This window comes from Nyctereutes procyonoides, unplaced genomic scaffold (genome assembly GCF_905146905.1).
Source record: "Nyctereutes procyonoides isolate TBG_1078 unplaced genomic scaffold, NYPRO_anot_genome, whole genome shotgun sequence".
Classification (NCBI taxonomy): domain Eukaryota; kingdom Metazoa; phylum Chordata; class Mammalia; order Carnivora; family Canidae; genus Nyctereutes; species Nyctereutes procyonoides.
The window spans coordinates 4,815,340-4,830,396 of record NW_026575128.1 but is presented as its reverse complement, the minus strand read 5'-3'; positions in this window follow the sequence as shown (position 1 = coordinate 4,830,396).

Sequence of the window (15,057 nt, the reverse complement as noted above, 5' to 3'; positions counted from 1 at the left end):
TAGGAAGATATAACAATTCTAAATTTGTATACACCTAGTAGCATAGCCTTAAAGTATATAAAACCACACCTGCACATCTACAGTGTAAAAACTAAGATTCCTGGAAATCCAAGAAAAGAGAATTTGGGCAAAAGAATGAACATGGAGGGGCGCCTGAGTGGCTCATTCAGTTAAGCACCTGCCTTCGACTCAGGTCATGATCTGGAGTCCTGAGATCAAATGCTGTGTCAGGTTCCCCCTCCCTTTGCCCCTCCCCCTGCTCTCTCTCACTGTCTCTCAGATAAATTAATATCTTTAAAAAAAGAATGAATGTGGAAGACAGAGTGTACTCAGTGATATGAACATAGCATAAGGATATCCCTTGGCATTGTCAACAATAGCCCAAACGTCCATCAACTGATGAGTGGGTAAAGATGGGTACACACACACACACAATGGACTACTACTCAGCCATCAAAAAGAATAAAATCTTGCCATTTGCAACAACATGGGTGGAGGTAGAGTGTATTATGCTGAGTAAATATGCCAATCAGAGAAAGACAAATACCATATGATACACACTCATATGTGGAATTTAAGAAAGAAAACAGATGAATATTTGGGAAGGGGAGGGAGAAAAAAAGGAGAGAAAGAAACAAGCCTTAAGAGACTCTTTACTAGGGACGCCTGGATGGCTCAGTGGTTGAGCATCTGCCTTTGGCCCAAGTCATGATCCTGGGGTCTGGAGATCAAGTCCCACGTCGGGCTCCCTGCATGGAGTCTGCTTCTCCCTCTGCCTCTGTCTCTGCCTCTCTCTCTGGGTCTCTCATGAATAATTAAATAAAATCTTTTTAAAAAAGAGAGAGAGACTCTTACTGATAGAGAACAAAACAAGGGTTGATGGAGGGAGACGGGGGGATGGGCTAGATGGGTGATGGGTATTAAGGAGGGCACTTGTTTTTTGTTTTGATTTGTTTGTTTGAGAGAGAAAGAGAGAGAGAACATAAGGAGAAGGAGAGGAAGAAGCAGACTCCCTGCTGGGCGGGGAGCCTGAGAAGGGCTCGATCTTGGTCTCCAGGATCATGACCTGAGCCGAAGGCAGACGCTTAACCAACTGAGTCACCTATGCACCCCCGGAGGGCACTTGTGATGAACGCTGGGTATTGTATATAAGTGAGGAATCACCGAATTCTACTCCAGAAACCAATATTGCACTGTATGCTATCTACCTAAAGTTTAAATTAAAGGTAAATAAATAAAAATAAAGTTAAAAAATTGCTTGATGTAATTAACTGCTGGCTGCTGCAACAGATAAATTCCCCCAAATTTCAATGACCTCTAATTCGACAAGTTTATTTTTAGCTTTCATTACATGTTCAGTGTGACTTAGTAGGGACTGTGCTCCATTCACAGTCCTCAGGGGGAAGAAACAGACAGAGGCTTTAACATATTGACCCTGTGATGGGGGAAGAGGGAGGTGTATGGGACACACAAAATTCTTAAGTATCTCAGCCCAGAAGTAACACAAGTCACTCCAGCTCAAACATCATCAGCTAGGCCCATTCACATGGCTCTATTCTTATTTCAAGGAGAATGGGAAATATAGGGGAACACATGGAATGTTTGTGGACACTCTTTGTTATGGGAATTGCCCAGATCCTTAGAGGACAATACAGCTGACCCTTGAACATGCCAGTGTGAGGGGTGCCAAACTCCCTGTACTGTCGAAATCTGTATATAACTTTTGACCAAAAACTTAACTAATAGCCTACTATTAACCAGAAGACTTACAATAACACAAACTGGGTTTTTTTTTCAAAGATTATTTATTTTAGAGAAGGGTGAAGGGGCAAAGGGAGAAGGAGAAAAACCTGAAGAAGACTCCATGCCCAGGGGATGCCTTGGTGGCTCAGTGGTTAAGCCTTCAGCCCAGAGTGTGATCCCAAGGTCCCAGGATCAAGTCCCACATGGGGCTCCCCGCAGGGAGCCTGCTTCTCCCTCTGCCTGTGTCTCTGCCTCTCTCTCCCTCTCTGTGTCTCTCATGAATAAATAATTAAAATATTTTTTTAAAAAAGAGAAAATCATAAGGAAGAGAAAATACATTTATAGAACTGTACCGTATTTATCAATACTTAAGTTTATGTCTGTTTACAAGATGACTCATCCGTCAGTATCTACACCAATATCCTATCACACGGTACAAAACACTGTACATGTGGTATGTTTTACTAACATTAGGCATCAAAAATGAAAAGATACCTTGAAAAAGACATTCATATTTATTTATAGGTATAGTGATCCATGAATGAGAAGTAGCAAGACGATTGTTTTACGGTAGCCTGGTGTCATCAATATGATTGCTTCATGGTAGCGAGGCCTATACACCAACGAATGAATCGTTATAAAATGTTTATGTTACACAGCATCACAGTCATATTCATAATACAGTATTGGACATATTGTTACATTTTTTTAAAACCCACTTACCTATGGTGATAAGCTGATATGCAGTTTCTCCAATTAAGAGAGAGAGAGAGAGAGAGAGAGAGAGAGAGAGAGAGAGAGACATAGTGTATGGTACTCTACTTGTTTGAAAGCAAAGTTATAAAACAGTGAGGTGGGACGCCTGGGTGGCTCAGCAGTTGAGCATCTGCCTTCGGCCCAGGGCGTGATCCTGGAGTCCTGGGATCGAGTCCCACGTCGGGCTCCCTGCACGGAGCCTGCTTCTCCCTCTGCCTGTGCCTCTGCCTCTCTCTCTATGTCTATCATGAATAAATAAATAAAATCTTAAAAAAACCAAAACAGTGAAGAAAACTAACACATTATTAATTGATATTAAACATCACAGGCCATATGCCTGCATAAGGATGGGCCATCGGCTCCCACACAAGTCTTGCACAAAGGGTTTGACTTGACAAATACGTAGGCGATGATGGCGATAATGACACAAAATCCAACACATGATTTCATCCCAAAAAGTCTATGACAAGAGGGAGAGAAAAGGTTCTCTCCTGTCATACAGTTAGTAGATGTTCACACGGAGGCACACACACACACACACACACACACACACAACAGGTAAGCTTATTAACCATATAGCATGATGATTATTTGTTATTCATTAAGTGGAAGGGGATCAGCATAAAGGTCTTCATCCTCATTGTCTTTATGTCGAGTGGGCTCAGGAGGAAGAGGAAGAGGAGGGGTGGGCCTGGCCATCTCAGAGGTGGCAGAGATGGAGGGGAGACAGGAGAGGCAGGTGCACCCGGTTTAACTTCGCAGGAATACGGAGTAATTTCTGTCTAACCCTTTTGCCTTTTCATTTCTCCAAAAGCGTTTCTATCCTCCAATCCTCCTCCCACCATTTGCTTTAGTGTCAGCGCCTAGGCCATAGAAGGATCCACATCCCGGAAGATCGCTTCTGAGCGATCTCGAGTAATCAAACTTTTCTGCCAGACTGTCTGATGTCCACCTGTTTTCCTGGCACGGCTTCCTCACTGCTTCCTCTGGGTCTTCCTCACTGTCCGGCGCGAGCTCAGGAGCATTCGTGGCACCAAGTCATCGTCCGTCACCTCTTCTGGTGTGGCGTCTATTAGCTCTTGAATTTCTCCGAGGTCCATATCTTTAAACCTTTTACCCCTCACCTTATTATTTTTTTTTGCCATAGTCACAATCTTTTATTTTTATTTTTTTTTATTGGAGTTCAATTTGCCAACATATAGCATATCACCCAGTGCTCATCCCATCAAGTGCTCCCCCCCAAGTGGTCACAATCTTTTTCATGATTTCCTTGACTGGCTCGCTCATAAATCCTGTGAAGTTATTATGCATAACATCTGGACACAGTTTTCTCCAGCAGGAATTTATTGTTTATTGACAGCTTTTATGGCCTTTCAATAACAGTGATGAGATAGTTAGTGGTGCAATCCTTCCAGACTTTTGCGACCTTCTCTTCATTGGGATTCTCTTCCATACGGCATTGACGATCCCTTCTGTAGGGTACCATGGGCTATGAGCCTTAAAGGTCCTTATGACCCCCTGATCCAGAGGCTCAAGTAGAGACGTTGTGTTTGGGGGCAAGCGTACCCCTGGGACACCTTTGGCGTGGAACTCACGAGGTTCTGGGTGGCCGGGGGCATTGTCCAATATCAAAAGAACTTTTAAAAAGGCAGTCCCTGGGATCCCTGGGTGGCGCAGCGGTTTGCCTGCCTTTGGCCCGGGGTGCGATCCTGGAGACCCGGGATCGAATCCCACGTCGGGTTCCTGGTGCGTGGAGCCTGCTTCTCCCTCTGCCTGTGTCTCTGCCCCTCTCTCTCTCTCTGTGTGACTATCATAAATAAATAAAAAAATTAAAAAAAAAAGGCAGTCCCTGCTGGCAAGACATTTCCTGACTTTAGAGACAATGCAGCAATGAAAGCGTTCCAGGAAAAGTGTCCTCATTGTCCAGACTTTCTTATTGTACAACGAAGACTAGCAACTCGCATTTATCTTTTTCCTTCAAGGTTTCGGGTTAGCAGCTTTACACAGGAGGGCAGTCCTGATCACAAACCTGACTGCATTTGCACAAAACAGTAGAGTTGGCCTCTCCCTTTCGGCCTTAAATCCTGGTGCTTGCTTCTCTTTCTTACTAATAAATGTACTTCGTGGAATTTTTATCCCCCCAGAATAGGACACTTTCATCTACATTAAAAACCTGCTCAGACAGGTATCTTTTCTTCTCAATGGTTTTCCTAATGGCATCTGGGATCTTGCCTGCCTGCCTCTTGGTTGGCAGAAGCTGTTCCTCCTTTGATCTTAACATTTTTAAAGCCAAACCTCTTCCTAAAATTATCAAACCATCCTTTACTGGCATTAAATTCTCCAACTTAAGATCCTTCTCCTCCCTTTTGCTTTAAGTTGTCATATAATGACTTCACTTTTTCTCAAATCATATTAGAGTCTGTAGGTATAACTTTGTTATAGCAATCCCGCACCCACACAAAAGCTGCATTTTCAATGTGAGATTTTAAAAAGGGGGGGGAATAATAAAAATAAAAAAGGGGGGGTTGCAGCCCAGGTGGCTCAGTGGTTTAGCACCTGCCTTCAGCCCAGGACGTGATCCTGGAGACCCGGGATCGAGTACCACGTCGGGCTCCCTGCATGGAGCCTGCTTCTCCCTCTGCCTGTGTCTCTGCCTCTCTCTCTCTCTCTCCCCCCCCCGTGTGTGTGTGTGTGTGTGTGTCTCTCATGAATAAATAAATAAAATCTTTTTTTTAAAGGTACTTTGCAAAAAAATCCAAGGCTTTTGTGCTTGCTGGCACAGCTGCAGCAGCTGCTTCACAAATTTCCTTTTCTTTCTCTCTCTCATTTTTTTCCCCAGTAGTACTTACAGTGGATTCATTTATCCTGAAACGGAGGGCAACTGTAGCTGCAGACCTCAATCTATGGTACACATCAAGCAATTCGACTTTTTCTTGTAATGTCATACCTTTGCTTCTGGGAAGCACTTCCAGCATCACTAGTGGCATTTTATATGGGTCCCCTGGTGATATTCAAAGTTGACAGTATTGCACTGAACACAAAAAATACACAAGAACCCCGAGAGATCACTTTTTACTGCGATACCCAATCTACTGGGGAGACCAACTTCTCCCTCAGAGATGATTGGCATCAATCACATGTTGCTTTTTAAAAATCGAAGTATAGTTGGGACACAGTGTTACATTCGTTTCAGGTGTGCAACATAGCAATTCTTTTTTTTTAATTTAATTTATTTATTCATGAGAGACATAGAGAGAGAGAGAAGCAGAGGCACAGGCAGAGGGAGAAGCAGGCTCCACTCAGGGAGCCCGATGCAGGATTCGATCCCGGGTCTCCAGGATCAGGCCCTGGGCTGAAGGCAGGCGCTAAACCACTGAACCCCCCGGGCTGCCCCAACATAGCAATTCGACGGCATATCCTTCATCATACAAGGTGATTACAACACCGCTGACTCTGTTCCCTATGCTGTAACCTTTCACCCCCCTGACTTATTCATTCATTGACTGGAAGCCTCCATCTCCCACTCCCCACACCTCCTGCCCCCCTGGCAACCACCAGTTTATTCTCTGATCACAAGCTGTTTTAACCAAATACTAGCAACAGTCGAACTCACTGCAATGGCAACAGGGGGTAGCTACAAAATCATTGTGGTAGTACAGTGTGCACTATGGTTAATTTTATGCAGTTATATGATTTTTACTGCATCTTTACCTTTGTTTACATTTTTCTGGTGTCACATATGGTCTGGAAGTGTTTGTGTGAGTGAGTTTTGATAAGTTTGAGCTTTTAAAAAAGATTTTTATTTACTTATTTGAGAGAGAGAGACTGAGGGTACGAATGGAGGAAGGAGCCGGGGTGTGTGAGGGTTGTGGAAACCATCTCAAGCAGACGGGGCACCTGGGTGGCTTAGTCCAGTAAGGGGCCGACGCTGCATTTTGGCTCTGGTCCTGATCTCAGGGCCCTGGGATCAAGCCCCATGATGGGCTCCATGCTCAGTGGGGAGTCTGCTTGAGATTCTCTCCCTCGGCCCCTTCCCCCACTTGCGTGCACACACACACATTTTCTCTCTCTTTCTGTAAAGTAAATAAATAAATATTTTTTAAAAAATCTCAAGCAGGGGATCCCTGAGTGGCTCAGTGGTTTGGCGCCTGCCTTTGGCCCAGGGCACGATCCTGGAGTCCCGGGATCGAGTCCTGTGTCAGGCTCCCAGCATGGAGCCTGCTTCTCCCTCCTCCTGTATCTCTGCCTCTCTTTCTCTCTATGTTTATAATAAATAAATAAATAAATAAATAAATAAATAAATAAATAAATAAATCTTAAAAAAAAAAATCTCAAGCGGACTCGACCCTGAGATCATGACCCGAGCTGAAACCAAGAGTCAGTCATCCAACTGAGCCATCCAGGCACCCCAAGTTTAAAGTTTTGTAATAGGTGTGTGGATATCTTATGGTATTAAATGAAAACATACACTAATATCTACATATATTTTTTAACTTTTTTTTATTTATTCAGAGAGAGAGAGAGAGGCAGAGACACAGGCGGAGGGAGAAGCAGGGACCATGCGGAGAGCCCGACGTGGGACTTGATCCCAGGTCTCCAGGATCACGCCCTGGGCTGCAGGCGGCGCTAAACCTCTGAGCCACCTGGGCTGCGCACATCTACATATATTTTATGCACACATGACATACCCAACTTTTAATTTTTCTTGATATATCTAAGCTATACAGTTTGTGAGTTTTTTTCAAACGGGCACAAATCTTCAAAAAGTCTTCCAGTATACTTATTGAAAAAAAAAATCTGTGTATAAATAGGCCCGTGCAGTTCAAACCATGTTGTACAAGAGTCAACTGTATGTCCTTTATTGATATATGACATTACTTGGAAATCACGTAAAAAAAATCTTTTTTTTTACCTTTCCAGTAATCTCTCAGTTGTTTTATCTTCAAAATAGCATTTATCTGGGGCACCTGGCTCGCTTAGTCAGTAGACTGTGTGACCCTTGATCTTGCGGTTGTGAGTTCAAGCCCCATGTTGGGTGTAAAGATTATTTTAAAAAAATGAGGGCAGCCCGGATGGCTCAGCAGTTTAGCACCACCTTTGGCCCAGGGCCTGATCTTGGAGACCTGGGATCGAATCCCATGTTGGGCTCCCTGCATGGAGCCTGCTTCTCCCTCTGCCTCTGTCTCTGCTTCTCTTCGTGTGTGTGTCTCTCATGAATGAATAAATAAAATCTTAAAAAAAATGAAATTGTGGGGCACCTGGGTGGCTCAGTGAGTTAAAGTGGCCATCTCTGGATTTCGGCTCAAGGTCCTGAGATCGAGCTCCACATTGGGCTTCCTGCTCCAGGGGGAGCCTGTTTCTCCCTCTGCCTCTGCCTCTGCCTACCAGTCTCCCTTTTTATGCTGTCCATCTATCTGTCTGTCTCTCTCTGTGTCAAATAAATAAATAAATAAATAAATAAATAAATAAATAAATAATAATTTTAAAACTTAAAAAAATTTTTAAAACAACAAAAAAAACAACAAAATAGCAACCTATCCATATTTCTCTTCCTGTGTCTGTTTCTGTCTCTCTCTCCTTTGCTCTCCTTTCCCTACTGTCCTGCAGAGAAGCTTCCTTAGCTTACTCTACACTCCTTGAAGAGGTCCTATGGCGATCCAGGGTTAAAAGAAACGGCTGTATCTTTTCAGATAGCGTGGTTTCAACTATAGACCATAGACAACGATTCAAATACAGGCCCTTCCTCACTCCTTACCCCCAAACATTTATGCTAATAAGGCCAGTAGTGGGCCGCCGCGTGGTTCCACAAAAGGACTGTGGCAAAACTGGAAGACCAAACAATGAGTTAGGATTTACACCTTCAGATGAGGGCAGTCACTTTGTCTTGGAGCCTTATGAGAAGAGAAGTGGAGTCAACATACATCACTCCACAATAGGACAGCGGTCAGGGGCAACATCCAAAACATCGCAACTGCAAGGACATCAGAACTCCGCCAGCCCACCTGCCCATAATACAGAGGAGGGATCTGGGGCCTAGAGAGAGAAAAACATTGGCTTGGGTCCAAGAAAACCACTGCAAGGCTTAGACTAGAACCTAGGCATCCTGTTAAAATTTTCAAGCCTATTTGTTTAGACAACGTTGGCTGGAAGGACAGTGTGTTGCTTTTCTACGGTCTACTAACAAATTACCACAAGCTTGGCAGCTTAAAAGAATGCACATAATGATAACCTCACATTTTCCATGGGTCAGTTCTGGGCACAACTGGGTCCTTTGCTCGGGGTCTCCCAGCCTGCAATGAAGGTGTTGGCGAGGCGGCATTCTCATCAAAGGCTCGACTAGGGAAGAATTTGCTTCCAAGCTCATTCAGTTTGTGGGCAGAACGTATTTCCTTATGGCTGTAGGACTGACGAGGCTGGCTTTTTGCTGGCTGTTGGCTGAAGGCTGCCCACAGTTCCTTGCCATACGAGCTTCCCGAAGTGGCTGCTTACTTCATCAAGCCTACAAGAACCTGTCACCTCAGGAGTACCCAGTCCTTCTCTGAAGAGTCTTTTTCATGATTAAGTCAGAATAACCTCCCTTTTAATTAACTCAGACTCAACTAATCTGGGACCTTAATTACATCTACAGGATTCCTTACTTTTGCTATTTTCTACTGGTTAGAAGCAACTCACAGGTCCTACCCATACTCTGGGGTTGCGGGAGGAGGATTTCAGAATGAGACACACACCAGGGAACAGGAATCATAGGGACCATGCCAGGGCCTATCTGCCACAGACAGAAATATTTAAACCCCCTCAAGTGAAGGAGAAAGGACTTAGCAGGTGGATGGAAATGTCTATCAAGGCAACTGATTTATCCTAAAGAGAGAGAGAAAGAGAAAGAGAGAGAGAGAGAGAGAGAGAGATAGAGAGAAAGAAGAAAGAAAGAAAGAAAGAAAGAAAGAAAGAAAGAAAGAAAGAAAGAAAGAAAGAAAGAAAAAGTCTTTTGCTTGTTTGCTCTCTCTTCCTCTTTTCTCCTGAAGTCAAATGACCTCTGGTTTCTTCTTCTTCTTCTTCTTCTTCTTCTTCTTCTTCTTCTTCTTCTTTTTTTAAGATTTATTTATTTATTCATGAGAGACACAGAGAGAGAGGCAGAGACACAGGCAGAGGGCAAAGCAGGCTCTCCACAGGAACCCAATGCGGGACTCGATCCCAGATCCTGGGATCACGACCTGAGCCTGAAGGCAGCTGCCCAACCACTGAGCCACCCGGGTGTCCCCGGTTTCTTCTTCTTAAAACATAGTTGCTGCATCTTCCGTTTCGTAGACAGACCGCTCATCTCAGCCCTACTCATGGCATCTGCTCTTAAACTCTGGTCTCCCCATGACGTTGGCTTTTCGAGGTCTACCTGGCTTGTCATGTCTAGTCTGGCTTCTGCTGTGTCCCTGAGCCCGCATGACCTTTCAACTTACCTCCCCACAGCTAATTTTGGTGAATTCTTGGGGAGGAATCTAATTGTCCAGCTTGGGCCAGATGTCTGTTGCTGGTCCAAAAGCCATGATCAGGAGAACAAAATGGCCACTTAAGCAAGTAGGTGTGTGTGCGTGTGTGTGTGTGCGTGTGTGTGTGTGTGCGAGAGAGAGAGAGAGAGAGAGAGAGAGAGAGAGAGAGAGAGAGAGAGGGAAGGCATTCCAATTCATATCTTGTATTTCATCCCATTGCACCAAACTGGCAGCAGCAAATGGAGGTGACTCTTCTTGCCCGAGGCCTCCACCTACCCCGGCAGTGGCTCTGGTCACCATGGCATTATATGTAAACTCCTCGAAGGCATGAAGCTGACCTGCATCGGTCCCTGTGACATCTTCAGTACCGAGAACTACGCCAGGACTTTGAGCTTGCTGCTCTCTCTGCCTGGAACGCTCTTCCTCCAAATGTCTGCATGGTTTCCTTCCTCTGTCTTTTTGGGTCACTCTTGCACTGAGGTCTTCCCTGACCAACCTACAAAAATCACAAACCTTCCCCCCCGGCCCTCCTCCGTCAATCCGGCCTTGCTTTTCTCTACAGTGCTTATCATCATCTGACCCCTCTGTTTTATTCACTGATTGATAGACATCCTCCTATAGGAACTGCATAGAAGATGGTATTTGGAGAATTTCTATTTCTATAGTTGTGTTGGAGAGTTTAGGAAGACGTAGAAAACAAATAATAGGGAAAAGGGGAATTATTAACTCCAGGAGAAACAAACATTTTACAAGAAAGGAAGTATAATCATGGTTCACATTTGGCTCACCAGTGAAAAATATTATAGAATATAATGCATCCTAGTGATTTATTTTTTTAAAGATTTTATTTATTTATTCATGAGAGGCACAGGGGGGTGGGCAGAGACACAGGCAGAGGGAGAAGCAGGTTCCATGCAGGGAGCCCGATGTGGGACTCGATCCCGGGACTCCAGGATCATGCCCTGAGCCAAAGGCAGATATTTAACTGCTGAGCCACCTAGGGATCCCCCATCCTAATGTTTTAACCTAAAATAATATACAGCCACATAAGAGGAAAGTTGGGACCAGGATGTCTCTCAATTTCAGTTGTTCCCTGGACACCACCTGCCCCCGGGTATCTTTCTGCTTCTGTTGGGGCAGACTGCTCTTTGGACTTGCCCAGCTGTTATCCTGGGGCTTCGCAAAGCTTTTCTGCTATTTTAGATTTCTTTCTTTTTTTTTTTTTTTACCATATCCCAAATTTCTCCTTACCTTTTTAAATTTACCTTCTCATTATATCCTTTGGTGGCTTCCTAAGAAAGGGGGCATAGAAAAAAGATACTGAGACCTTGGATACCTAAAACTGTCTTTATTCTCCCTTCATGCTTGTTAAACTGGTTATAGGCTCAAAGTTATTTTCCTTAGAATTTTGGAGGTAATAATCCTGCCTTCTGGCTTCCAGTGCTATTCTAACTCCACATCCTTGGGGCATGTCACTTTTTTTTTTTTTTTTCCTAAAAGAAAAAATAAGAGGGATGCCTGGGTGGCTCAGTGGTTGAGTATCTGCCTTTGACTCAGGTCATGATCTCCGGTCTGGGGATCTAGTCCCCTGCAGGGAACCTGCTTCTCCCTCTGCTTATGTCTCTGCCTCTCTTTCTCTCTCTCTCTCTGGCTCTCACGAATAAATAAATAAAATATGATGTTAAAGTTGGAGAAGCATGGCTTTTAGCCATATTTAACTACCTCCCGGGCAGCCCCAGTGGCGCAGTGGTTTAGCGCCGCCTGCAGCCCAGGGCGTGATCCTGGAGACCCGGGACCCACGTCAGGCTCCCTGCATGGAGCCTGCTTCTCCCTCTGCCTGTGTCTCTGCTCTCTCTCTCTCTCTCTCTCTCTCTCTGTCTCTATGAATAAAAAAATTAAAAAATTTTAAAAAAAACTTTAAAAATAAATAAATAAATAAAATCTTAAAAAAAATAACTACCTCCCTTCTTATTTACAGCCGAACACGTTGTAACTGATGGAGTGGGTGCAGCCGACAACTTGGAAGCCGCAAGTCACAACCCCTTGGCTCACTCTGATTCCAGCAATGGTCTCCAAGGTAAGAATTCTGAAGATGCTTCTGCCTCTGAAATTCTTGGCTATTCCTCCGAATATTAATATAGTTCCTGCTTTGAAGGGACTTGGCATTTGGGATTAAGGTTACTAATCAGTTGGCCTTAAAACAGAGAAATTATCCCGGCACATCCAATGGGGGCCAAATTAGCACATGAGCTTTTAAGAGTAGAAGAGGAAGGCGGAGAGATTCACTGTGTGAGGGCTGGGCCTGACGTCGATGGCTTTGAAAATGGAGGAAGGGAGCCACAAACTAAGAAATGCAGGCAGCCTCTGGAAGGTGAGAAAGACCCCGACCTGACAGCCAGCAAGGAAGTGGGAGCTTCAGTTCTACAATGACATAGAACTGAGGTTCTACGCCAACCATCTGGGACGTGGGTCCGTTCCTAAAGCCTCCACAAAGGAGCAGAGTCCTGCCAACACTTTGATTTTGGTCTTGTGGGACTAGGCAAAAAAAACAGCTGGGTCACACCGTGCCTGGACTTCCGACTTACAGAAATTGTGAGACAGTACACTTCCCTGCCGCCTTAAGCTGCTAAGTCTGTAGTAAGTTTTCAGACTTACCTCTCATTGGCAGCATCCCGCTTCAAACATCCGATGTGTCCTTCTGTCTGTAGGTTGGCCTCGGGATCTTCTCTGATACCAGGGGAGCTTACTTGGCACAAAGGAGACCAGAAGGGTGAGGAAGTGAACAGCCCTAGGAAAACACTCAACCAGTGGATGATGGGGGCCAGGAGAGAATTGCCTTGGCTTTTAGCCTTTTAATTCTGGGAGGCATTTGTACACTTCTTAGAAGGTGGACTCGAAGCCCCATTAGCTATAGCAGCAACCTCCATAATGTTACCTTTCATTAGTTGGGCTCTTCTTCCTTTTTTTTTTTTTTTTTTTTTTGTCCCATACTCCTCGATTCCTTGCTCTAGCTTCCTAGATTACCTTCCAAATGGCCTCCCTGTTCCCAAGTCCCTTTATGAGTCTCTGCTTGACATTGATAGGCAACCAGTAAAGTCTACTCCATGAACTCATCTTGCTTGGAATGAACGGTTCATTTACTGGAAGAGTATTTCAGTGTTTCACACCAAAACCAGGCCTCAAGGAAAACTGAAACCAGAGATCCAATACCACTAAGCTCCCTCCTGTTCCTTGTAACTTCTCTAATTACTTTTAGAGAGAAAGATTGCATCTACTACCCTTAGCACCAGAGAGAAAAATCCCAGGGAAGGATTGTAATCGATGACCTTGGGTTGATGTCCATGAAGGGGACAATGGGAAACAGGGCACTCTCATGGGTTCCTCGTAGGTCCGGGTTCTAGCCCTGGATCAAACCATTATGGGTGTGTGGTAGTGTCAGGGACTCCAGGCATGGCTAGGGAAAGCCACCGTTAGATTGCAGGGCATTCCTAGGAATAGGAGAATGACGGAGGGGTGGCAGGAAGCATCCACTAGTTTTCTAAAACCATTACCGTCCACTCTCACTTCTCCTACTGATGTGGGAAACAAAGGCAGAAGAAAATGTGGATAAAATTAAATCTCCTTCTAACCTGCAGCCCATTGACAAATACTTGAGATAGACAGATTATAGAATTCCTCCAGGATCCTGAGTCCTTAGCATATGAAAGTCCTTCTGGACTTTCCCTTATCTTCACTTCCCCCCAACCCCAAGGTATGTAATCAGCTGCTCCTCACAATCCTGGGGAGGCAGGCAGGAGCTCAGCAGCTCTTTCTGCCCACAGGTCCTGTCCCCATCCTTTAATAAAACCACCATTTGGCTTCAAAGACATCTCAAGCAGTCTTTCTTGGCCACTGGCTCTGGACCCCACCAACACACACACAACATTCCAAAACAAAACAAAACAAACTACATCATTACTTCCTCTTTCATGATTCTTTCTCAGCTTCCCTCACATGCTTTCCTTCCCCTGCCCAATGCATAAATGCTGGTGTTCCTGAAAGGTACATCCTTCCCCCCCCCCTTCCCATTCTTACTCATTTCCAGAGTTATCTAATTCCATGGTAGACATCATGGTCTTCCCCTCAACATTTAATCCTCTCTAAACATTTAATCTAATCTAGTTGTGGTAGTTCCATCCCCCTTGGCAGCAATTTGTTTGGGATGAACAGGCCTTAATCAGATTAGATTTATGAGATTTAAGGAGAAGCTTGCTTAGGACTTCTAGGAAAGAGAAATCAGTCTTACTGTTGCCTGTTGGATGGGAAAAGGGAGTGGGCTGGCTCCGTTACCCCGGTAGTCATTCTGTGATAGGAGGGGAGCCAGCTTTGGGGTGAAGTCAATGGTGGGCCCAGCAGAGCGGTGAGACAGAAACATCTCAGGTTCCTAAGGATGTCGTTGAACCAGGGAATCTACTCACTCAGCCCTACCATTGGATTTCCTGCATTGTGGGATGATACATTTCCATATTGCATAAGCCAGTCTGAATCAGGTGTCTGCTACTTTGAGGCGAAGGCATCCTACTTAATTCACACTTACTATTATGAATTCTCTCAAACTCACTTTCCTGGGCTCCAGACCTACCCACATTTGTCAACTTTGCTCCTCCTCTTCCTGGGTTTCCTACAATTCTTTCACTTAAGAAAGAAGAGTCAGGTGCCGACAATGATGCCAAGCTCTGTCTTAGACACTGCAGTTCAAGCAGTTAGTGACACAAGACTGCTGTCCTCAGGGACCACTGAAGGAGGCAGACGATAAATAAAACTATTTTCTGAATAAATGAAATAATACATATGCAGAGTAGGAACTTGGTCAGTGTTGAGTAAAAAATCTAGCATTGCCTATAGAATATCAGACCAGAGACCAGAGACTGGCATTCATGCGGCAGACAGCCCTGGAACCGGGTGTCGGAGGGGCTGTCGCAGCCCACCTGGGAATCTAGAAGGGTGACCAGGACCCAGGGCCTGCCCTCTGGAGTGGAGTCCAGAAAGAACGTGCACGTGGACTGAGTGCTAACTTTGTTAGGCCCTGTATCAAGTG